Source organism: Pyxicephalus adspersus, chromosome 2, assembly GCF_032062135.1.
Source record: "Pyxicephalus adspersus chromosome 2, UCB_Pads_2.0, whole genome shotgun sequence".
Taxonomy (NCBI): Eukaryota; Metazoa; Chordata; class Amphibia; order Anura; family Pyxicephalidae; genus Pyxicephalus; species Pyxicephalus adspersus.
The window spans coordinates 105,494,405-105,505,092 of record NC_092859.1 but is presented as its reverse complement, the minus strand read 5'-3'; positions in this window follow the sequence as shown (position 1 = coordinate 105,505,092).

Below are 10,688 nucleotides of genomic sequence, written 5' to 3'. Positions count from 1 at the left end.
TTGAATCCTATTATAAAAAATAAATATATACTAAAGTGAGCAACTGAAACAAATACTTGTATCTTAAATACAGGAACTGTTTTTTTTTTACTGTAAAACAATTTATAATACTTTAGCCTGTCTTGCCCATTAGTATAGTGAGTTATGATTTCCTACAGGTCGTTGTAAAACTATTTATAATGCATTATGACACCAAAGTTTGGCTGAAATACTGCCAATGCTGAGGCTGTGGTCCAGTCTAGGGTGCAATCTGGATAGTGTGAGAGGAAGTCATTCCAACCCACACAATCTTGATGGAACACAAGATCAGTGTTAAATGTTTTAGATCCACTCATGGTTCTGTTTTTTTGAAAGGCAACAAACAAAACCTTCATTAGCCAAAATTTATGCCAAATACGGTCCCCATCCCACATCCAGGGAGGAGCATTTATACATCGTCCTACTAAGTCATTATATATACATAACACATTAACACATAGTACCATGCACCATAATATACACTGCAATAAGTACACACACTGATAGATATTTAATAAATATACCGAAACTCCAAAAATTATGCCTCTTAACTCCCCAGTCTGCCAATGCGTAGTTAATAGACACCAGAGCACAAAACTTTCAGTGCTGGATTTGAAAACACAAAACCTATTCTAATTTTGAGTTAGGGCCCTAATTCCCTATTATGTGAGAAGAACAAAAAAAAAGCTTTAATGGCCAGCATTGACAAAAGAAAGAAGGGAAGTCATACACTCCACTTGATTGTCCTTGTAGTAAGCAAACTAAATTGATTGAACTAATATTATATGAACTTTAAAATTTCACACATTTTTTGTCAGCTATTCTTTTTTCACCTGTGTAGACCGAGATAGTTTGTCAGGTCTTTTTTTGGTATCTTAAATGGGTGAATCCTAAAAATATACTGCTTAAGTTTTTTTAGAGTATATTTATCTTCTCTATTATATAAAATTATGGAAACCTGATCAGATAGTTATTGTCAAAAAATACTTCCATGTCTGTGGGCACCTGGAATTGTGAACTGTATGATTCATTTGTATTTTCATGGATAAGGAAAACTTCTCTGTCACCCTTCTAAGCTTAAACATACATTCAGTCCTATTCATAATTCAAGATACCAGTTCACTTATTTTATAGAAAGTGACATAATATTCCTAAAATTAATCAATGTATAAATAACTATGCAGAGGACCTGTATGAAGATTAGAAATACAGCTTACACTCTCAGAGAGTTTAATAATTTCACTAAATGATGGCAGTACTGACCATACATTAGATATGGGAGAATGTTGCACTAATCGGACACTTTGGTGACCATGGAAAATTTTCAGACTGTTAAATCTATGAGAAGATTTAACATAGCCAATATAGCGATGCTTTTTTAATGTTAAGGTAAAATTGGTTACATTTGCCAAAAAGTAAGCCAAAATGAGGCATTATCAATTTATGTCCTGAGTCCAGCCAAGCTGCTCTGCTACCCAGCATTGAATCAGTGATTAATTTGCATATACAGTAACTAACTGTGCTTTGTCTAAGGCTTCTCTAATCAGCAATGCTTTATCAATAAGCAGCAAGGCCACCTTAGCCTATAGAGAGGATCCCATTTTAACAGACCGATTGCTCATTTTCCTTACCTAATTGTGTGGGATCACTTTGGCATAGTGGGGGCGTAGTATTTTGGCACATGTGGTGACAAATAAAGCAGGGAGGACAAATGGACAAATCAACAATGTCAATAATGATGCTTTCAATGCTCTGAAGTCCCAAAGTCTATGTAAGGTGATCAAAACAAATAATATAGAGAAACTGTCTGCTGACACATGCAGGGAGACTGGATTGACATATTTCCCCTGATAACATTGGGTTCTCCAAGGTTGGAGAGGATACACTTTCATTAGTGAAGCTGGATGATCCACGAAACCTGGAATGGATTTCTTAAAAGTAATTTACTAATTTTAGTTTTCAATTCTGGACCAGGTCCATTCCAGGTTTGCTGGATCACCCAGCTTCACTGATCCTCCCATGTATTCTCTCCAGCCTTGAAGAGCTTTCATAAAATCAGGCCCAATATTGCATATCAAAATCGAAAAAGCTTAAATTTCCCCAGGATGTTCCAGTGTTAGCTGTAGATTGTTTTGTTCCTCCATAAGACTTTGAAATGTAAATTTGAAAAAGTTGTTTTTCTTTTATCTTCATCTTTATACAATCAATAATGGAGAGAACAGAAGCATCATGGGGATGTAGCTCCAAGTAAGAACATATAATGGAAAAGTAACTGAAAAGGACCAATATTTTTTATGTTTAAAAACAATAATAATTACACACACACACACACACACATCAAAACACCAACGGTGCTGTTGCAATGATTAATAATATTAGTAGTAATGTGTTTCTATGGATGAACAGCAATTTTATGGCTCATTATTATTTCTCATATCAAAACAGTTAATCAAACCACATAAAGCAGTTTTTTGGCAATAAAACCAACAGATGTTACAAATACAGGTCAGTCTTTATTTTCCCAAGGAAGACTAAACATTTTAGTATGTATTATTATTACCAAGAATTGGCAACTGATGCTGTGGGAAGATAGAATGAATAGATAAAAGAAATTATTTCAAGGTTTGTCTTTTATGAAGTTACCATTACCATCCTAATTTTATTATTATTTCAAAAGAGGTGATTATACCATGTAGACCATGTATTCATTTTATTCTTAAGCTTCAAATGTAATTTAAAGCTTTGATTTTTAAGTGAACTCCGGTCAGCTTATGAAAATCATGTCTAAGAATCTAATGTTGGTTTAGTATAATTTAATGCAATGCAGAGGAATATTTACACTATTTTTCTGTTGGTTCTTCCCTGGTGTAGGCAGTTGATGCCTCCAAGTATAATGACTGGAACCAAGAATACAGAGTAAAACTATTCATATAATACCTAAAGCATAAACAGGATTTGTTTTACTCTATATTTTAAACAATATATATATATATATATATATATATATTATTTAACTCCAGTTATTTAGAAAATGTTTAACTCTTCCTGAAGTGTAAATGACTACTGGGCCACATAGAAGGAGGCTGTATACTGTTGGTTATTATGAAGCATGAAAAAGAAGATGGTCGATCTATGATCTGTAACTTTAATTAAAAGAGGATCTAACTTCAGGCACAGAAACACCTAAAACTAGCGTTCTACTATAATCCTGGTAATATTGCAATGAGAAAGCATTCTGCCTTTACAAATACAAATCTATTCCCCAACAACAACACTTTTTCTTTGCATATGGTTCCTGTTGCTTAATAATCAATCTTTGGGAAATGATTGTTTTATTTTAAAAAAGCACAGGAAAAAAAAAATATATATATATAATGGCGAGCATAGTCCTCATTAACCTGCAACCAGCTTTAGTACTACTGCAGGTAATAATTTTGCTTTCAAATATAAAAATGTTTAGCTAAAACCAGAATGGGCATACATTGTTAGTTCTTAATCCTAAACTTTCTCCATGCTTACTCTCAGTGGTTACCTTTTTCTATTCTATTATGTTATATTATATTTTGTTTACATAACTATTCATATGTATAAAAGTGATGCTTCGAATATTTGTGTTTACAGCAGTGTATATTTACACACAGGATATGATAAAGAATGATCTCTGCCATTGCGGAAAACCCCTCATTTATATTTATACAAAACTTACTATTTACTAATGTAAGAAATTCAAGAATTTGAATAAATAGAGACTACATCTGCTCTAAAGGCTTTCTAATGACGTAAATTGTACAGTGTGAAGCCACAAACACGTCATTTCTCCTTCCTGTGGATTTGCCAAGCCCTATAGATGACACTGCCTAGTGTACATTCTGCCAGTTCACAGGAAATAATGTTTCACATGTTGCTTACAGCTGGCTCATTACAAAGCAAGAGGCAGTCTTGTCTTTTATTATTCTGCTAGGAAAGGTGCCCAGGAATTTATTTTTTTTAGACAGCTGTAATGGCATTATGACTGTAAGTCTCTGCTGGGCCATTATAGTGGTTTAAGTTACTAGGTAACTGTGGCACATGAGCAAAAATTATAGTTATCAGAGCTGTTCTTGGTCTGTGACATTGGTTAGATGTAATAAGGTTCTCCAGGGCTGGAGAGGATACACTTTCATAAGTGAAGCTGGGTGATCCAGCAAACCTGAAATGGATCTGGTTCAGGATTCAAAACATTTGCTAGCAAAAAACCAATAAAAAAATCTAATACAGGTTTGCTGGATCACCCAGTTTCACTGATGAAAGTGTGACCCATGCAGCCTTGGAGAGCTTTATTGAATCAGGCCCATTGATGGCATTGACCCTTTTGAGCAGTATTCATATCAAAGTGTATATAAAAAATACTAGTGCTAAAATGAGTGATTGCTAAATGATCCCACCTGTAGCATGTGCATTGAAATAAGCTTTCTGTGATCAAAAAATTCCAAAAAGAGGGTATTTTTTATTACCATATAGAATAAGACTAAATCATTTTTATGCAACTTTTATGGAGGTGTATTTCTTGAAGAATCTTGTACCCATTACTAAATTACAAATCACTGCATTATTTAACAAATAAAACAAGGCCAACCCAGCAGTTTTAAAATGTGTCCATTAATTTGTAAAACATTTTATAAATAGGAGCCATTTTGGTTTAATAAAGTAATTTTTTTATGTGGCTTAGAATAGAATTGAAGAACATTTTAGCACATTCCTGCTAAATGCTGGTCATGCTCAAACTAAACCACTCTAAACTGCTGCCCACATTGTCAATGCTGCCCAGCCCCAGACTGAGCTGATAACCCAGTAATGTAAATATAGTAGTGCAGTGAAGACTAATTCTACAATAAATGTCCTGCCAGCCTAAGCCCCTAACAACCATGGGTCTGGTTGGTGCACAAAAGCCGCTCTCTGATTGGCTAGCTGTTTTAGTGAGCAAAGACCTCTGGTCCTTGAGGGCCATTTTCTCATACACCAGCAGATATTTATTGTTGAACTGATTCATTGACCAAAAGCAGAACAACCAAAGCACAGTAATATGATTTATAAATGCATAGTGCTTATGCCTAGGTTTACTATTACTGCTACATCATAGTAAAGCATAGTGGGTTGACTGTATTCATTTTTGAATTCTTTATTGATATTTTTTGAGTTAGGTTTAGAGTATAAGCTGTAAATATACTTATCTACAAACTCTCTTTGTGCTTTACTATCCATATATAGTTGTATTACAGAAGTAAATGCTAAACTTAAAGATAATCATTCTCATTTATGTATTTTAATTTATGTATGCTTCTTTTACCTTTATATATTTTTCATATTTTACCTTCTTTTACCTTCATATTTTCTTTGTAAAGATAAAATCTTGAAAAAGCTTTACACTCAAAATAGCAAAGCAAATTTACTGGGACCCTTCTTGGTTAATAGTGAAATGTTACGATTAGAGTTTACAGAGGAAGACTGTAGGAGTACTGCAAAATTATCTGTGCATTATCATCTAGGGGACAATTCAATGGTTAGGTTCCAAATCCATTTTATTAGCTGCCAAACAAATAAAACATCTATTTTTTATTTATGGCCATTGTAAATTTATTTTTTTAAAAGATTAGGCACGTTTAGTAAAACATTAGTAAAAAAATTTTTTCACAAATGACACTAGGAGGTTACATACACTGTGTATTCCTTTAAACAGAAGCCAAAACAAGTTGCTTAATAATTACACAGCCAACCTAAAGTAGGGAACTACTACACGGTTGCTTAAAGTGCTGCTAATCCATTACCACCGCTAATGGGTATGAAGCCTTTTCCAGACCCAGTATCAATCGTACAAACCCCCGGATCTAATTCATGCTTATTTTTTTAATAGGCACCCAGGTATAAACAAATGTTGTATAAAACAAAAAAAAAATGGTTAGAATATTATTATAGGAATATTCTTTAGAAATAGTAAGTAAAACCTGTGGTCAAACCCCACTTTCTGCTATGTCAATCATGTATATATGTTTTTTAGATGTTACATTTAAAGTGATTAAACAAGTGGCCAACTAACATTGAAATAAATAAAAACTACACAGATATGTAAAAAAAAAGTTAAACTAAATATATGGGGAAATGTTACCTTCAAGTCCAACTGTCCAAGTCTATCAGACAAAATATTTTGGATTTAATTCCACTGTAATTAAAACAAAAACATTGATAGTGCCAACTATTAATGTTACTTTTCCTATTACCCTCAACAAATACTAAAGAGCCATTCAGTATAGCATTTCTTTTCATTTACAAATCTGTACGTATTTGTAAAATATACATTTCCTCTGTTAAGTAAAAGGTATGGTCTTTTACATTCATACTTACAATAAATTATTTTAACTCCTGGTATATGGGAAATAAAAACTTTGGCTCACAATTTGTATATGTTAATTGGTCTTTTATTGTTGATAGGTTGTTTTCATGTTCACTATGAAAACCAAATTACTTTACTTTTTGCTACATTTAAAATACCTGCCATGTTTTTAACCAGTCACTTTCATATATGTCAGCACGCTGTTTCCAAGAATTTGATGTGGAATTTAACTCCAGCTAAATCCATTATCCAGTGCTCCAATTTCCAGTTTAGTGCCCATGGGATATGCTCCACAGCCTTTTAACAAGCCGGAGACAGAGAGAAAAGGCGTATTTCTTAAAAGCAGTGATAAGGCTGTTTTTGTTGGCTTGTAAAAACCGCTTTATTTCCTTTAATTGAAGCTGTCACTTGAAAGTAGAAATCATCAAGTAAAAAATGTGTATGTTGATTGGTCTTTATTACTATGTCTGAGCATGGACACCATTGTAAACATATCGTGGAGATACATGACGTCTCTACTTATGTTCTGAAGAACATGGGTGATAAATAACTGAAATAAATAAGCTAAAAGGCAATTGCTGCTGAAGCTGAAAAATGTAGAACACGGTTTTCTGAGCTTAAGTTGCGATTAGCTTCAAGCAAAGCATTGGAGTAGGGGTAATATAAAAACAAAATTTAATTTTTGAAAGGGTAATTTATTATTTTATATTTAAAATAATAGAATTTAACTTTTGTATGCAGATTTGAATATCTACAGGTTTACACTCTAATGCATATGCCATAGTCACATTAAGGGTCTATTTATTCATTTTTTTACCCAGGATTCACACAACTTTCTCTTGAATCTTACAATAAATGTTTGAATCCTGATTAAATGTTGGATGGATGAGGCTGTGTGAAAACATAGTAAATATGTAATCTAATGATTATTATCTAATGATAATCTAAATTGGTGGTTGAATAAATAAACTAGTCTCCACTTGAAACATTTTAGGGATAACAAACCTTGTATCATCCCCCAACCTACTTTTCAATTATAAAGTACTTTTCATTTGAAAAGATCATGAATTTACATTACAATCTATATTCCTAAATTCCTAAATTCCTTTTGGACCTGCAAACAGTTGAATATAGAACAGCAGGTCACTATTATTTGAGAGCTGGATTCCTTCACTCTATGATATACAGTCAGTAAATGAATATACAAAAAATATTCACTTAAATAATGGCAAGGGCTTTGTATGCTGTCATTTATATTTTCACTGATTGCCTTATTAAGATTATACTACTTGTTTAGCAATATGGGATTTCTTTTCATTGCCCAAGAACAAGTACACATGCCCTGTTATTTATACAAGTTTGGGTAATGCCAGCAACAGACACTGTAAGAAGTATGTGAACACAATTACCAATGACATTAATGGAATCCCAGAATTCTGCTACTGCTATTAATTAGAAAACTAAGGAGTGAATTACAGTTTATTAACTCTCTGGCCTGAGGGCATAGCAAAGAAGTATGCATTCACATGGAATCTGACAAACTGCAGGGATATATCAGAGAAGGACTTTTAGCACAACATCCTGGTGTTTTTAAAACACCCTAAAGCAGAACTCTTTTTCATATGTATGTTTTTCTCCTTTCTTTAGGTGCTTGTCTACCTAATTCATTTACTATTTACCAATTAAGTTTTATTATGAAAAAATAAAGTTATGTCCTTTCGCAGATCTGTTGACCCATCCAGAGTTTTCCTGGATCAGGTCCTGCACCGTCCAGTTATCTGCCTCCGTCCCAGCTCAAAGAAAGCGCCAGGCGCTGCTATCTTGTTTCTTATCCTCTAGCTTTTGCCCAGGTGCGAGACTGAGTGATGTAGCCTTCTCTAAATGGGGAGGGGGGGGGGGTCACTGCCCATGTGTAAGATCAGCATTTTTTTTCCCCATTGAAGAAAAAGCACCTTCTGACCGGATCAGGCATGCTCAGAAGGAGCAGCCAGGAGCCTCCTTGGATGCATGATCTGGTATAAGGAAAGAAGGGGAGGGGCTTTACCCTTTTTTTTGTTAAACTCCCCCCCAAAAAAGGAAGGTAAATGTTACCTTACATAAAAGCATTGTCTATCCTTTTATGTAAAGTAAAAATCCTGATGACAGGTCCACTTTAATTTAACACACAGCTAAAACCCCTACCTGGTGTTCTATCTCCAGCAAAAATACTACCAACAAAAGCTGTTCTCCATATATCAGTATTCACCCTGTTTATAAATGTTTATAACTGTATCCCATGCATGCATACAAAATTTTATTTTTAGGAAAACCCTATTTTTAGGACTTTACCTCACTGTCTTGATTGTCTTTGGAATGTATATAGGTAATGTCACACAGCTGCCTGAGAGTAAATGAGAGGGCTTATAATATATACCCTTTGTCCAGCACACTGCAGCTTGTGATAGAACACGAATGCCTTTGATAAGTCTGGATGCAACAGATCTGGAGATGTTTGGATACTGCAGACATGCCTAAAGAATACTGTTTAGCGGACTGTGAAAAGGAACAAAAAGGACGATAAGAGGAAGATGTACTTGCAACTTTAACCCTCAGCAGAGACCACAGAATGCAATATGCACATGCTCAGGTCTGTGTCACTGAATGCAACCTGACAACTAACCTGTACTGAGAAAAATTTGCAAGCTTCCATTTGATGACCTCTTGTTGACAATGCTAGTTGTCTGCAGGTAAGTAAATCAGAACTCTTGTGTTATTTGGGGACTTAGAGAACACTGCAGCCTCCTAGTCATGATGCCAGCCACCCCCAGCATTTCCTAAAAGGCAATATCAGCCTTGTACAGGTTATATCCTGATTATCATTTCTTTGACATGGACATCACCAATGTACCTAATGTCAGAGGCTATAAGATCTTTTATCTCCTTCTTCTTGTGACAATTCTTATGCCTAGCGATTGGCAGTTATACCAAAGCTCTGTCACATGTCACATGCTCCCCCATTTTTGGAAGCACTGCATATTTTACACTGGTTGAGGTTATGACAGGAGTGGTGGAGGATTGTATCAGTGGATTGGGAAGGCCTTTTATACAGACACTGTTCATTTACACTGAAGGGGCAAAGTGACAACATCTGTTTAAAGTTTTAGTGAAGGCAAACACTTGCATGGCTGAAATATGTAACTTACGACCAATAACATACCGTGTTTCCCCGATGATAAGGCAGGGCCATCAAATAAGACAGCCCCCCCTTTTTAGAGAAAAATGTAAAATAAGGCCCCCCCCCGCAAATAAGCCACCCACCGATACCTGCGCTTACCCGAATCGGGTGGTACGGTGGGTGACTCCGTGTGGTTCCTCCGTCTGCCTCCATGGCTGCGTGCCGTGCCTCGTCATGAAGAGGAAGTGATAGGACTGCAGTGCGCGCACGTGACTCCGCCCAAGCAAACACAGGCAGCTTCCCTCATCCCTCCCTAACGGAGACTGCAGGAGTTTGTTCACGGCCAGAACATCCAAAAGTGAGACACAGACAGGTTTCTTTTGCTGTGAGCAATACCACTTACTGTATATAAGCTTTAGAATGGGACATTAAATGGTACAGTATATGATGAATTACAATGGGACATTTAATGGTACCGTATATTATTGATTACAGTAGAAGGGGACAATGAATGGATCAGATTAATCAGAAGGGGACAATGATTGGCACAGATTGATCAGAAGTGGACATGAATGGCACATGAACAATAACTGTGTACTGTAGTCTTCTTCATGGGTAAATAAGGCATCCCCCTGAAAATAGCCCTAGAGCATATTTTGGCCTTCCAAAAAAAATAAGACAGTGTCTTATCATCGGGGAAACAGGGTAGTTGTGTTCATTTTCCAATCCAGAGATCCCTCCCAGACAGCACCTCCAAGTTTTTTTCACAAATTTAAAAATGCATTGATTAGTTCAATTGAGAGGATCAGATGATTTTTGTAAAGAATTATTTTTTTGCAAGTGATGCCATTTTTTATGAAAATTAGGTTCATTTTCAACCTGCAGTAGGGAATGCCTACTTTCTTTGTTTTTCTATGCAAATGTATTCTCCAATGTTACTTCAAGCATACAAAGTATGAAAAGCCACCCCAACAGATTTGTTACAGTTTTGTTACTTTTTATTTCACCACAAAATGTCACTAAAGAATAGCATTTATTACTTGAGATAAGTGTGGCCGTTGGATGTGGGTTCAATAAGCCCAAATAACATTCAGTCTGTTTTTAATATCCCAGTTGTTGGAGCTTACTTTGATTAGCTCATTCATTGTA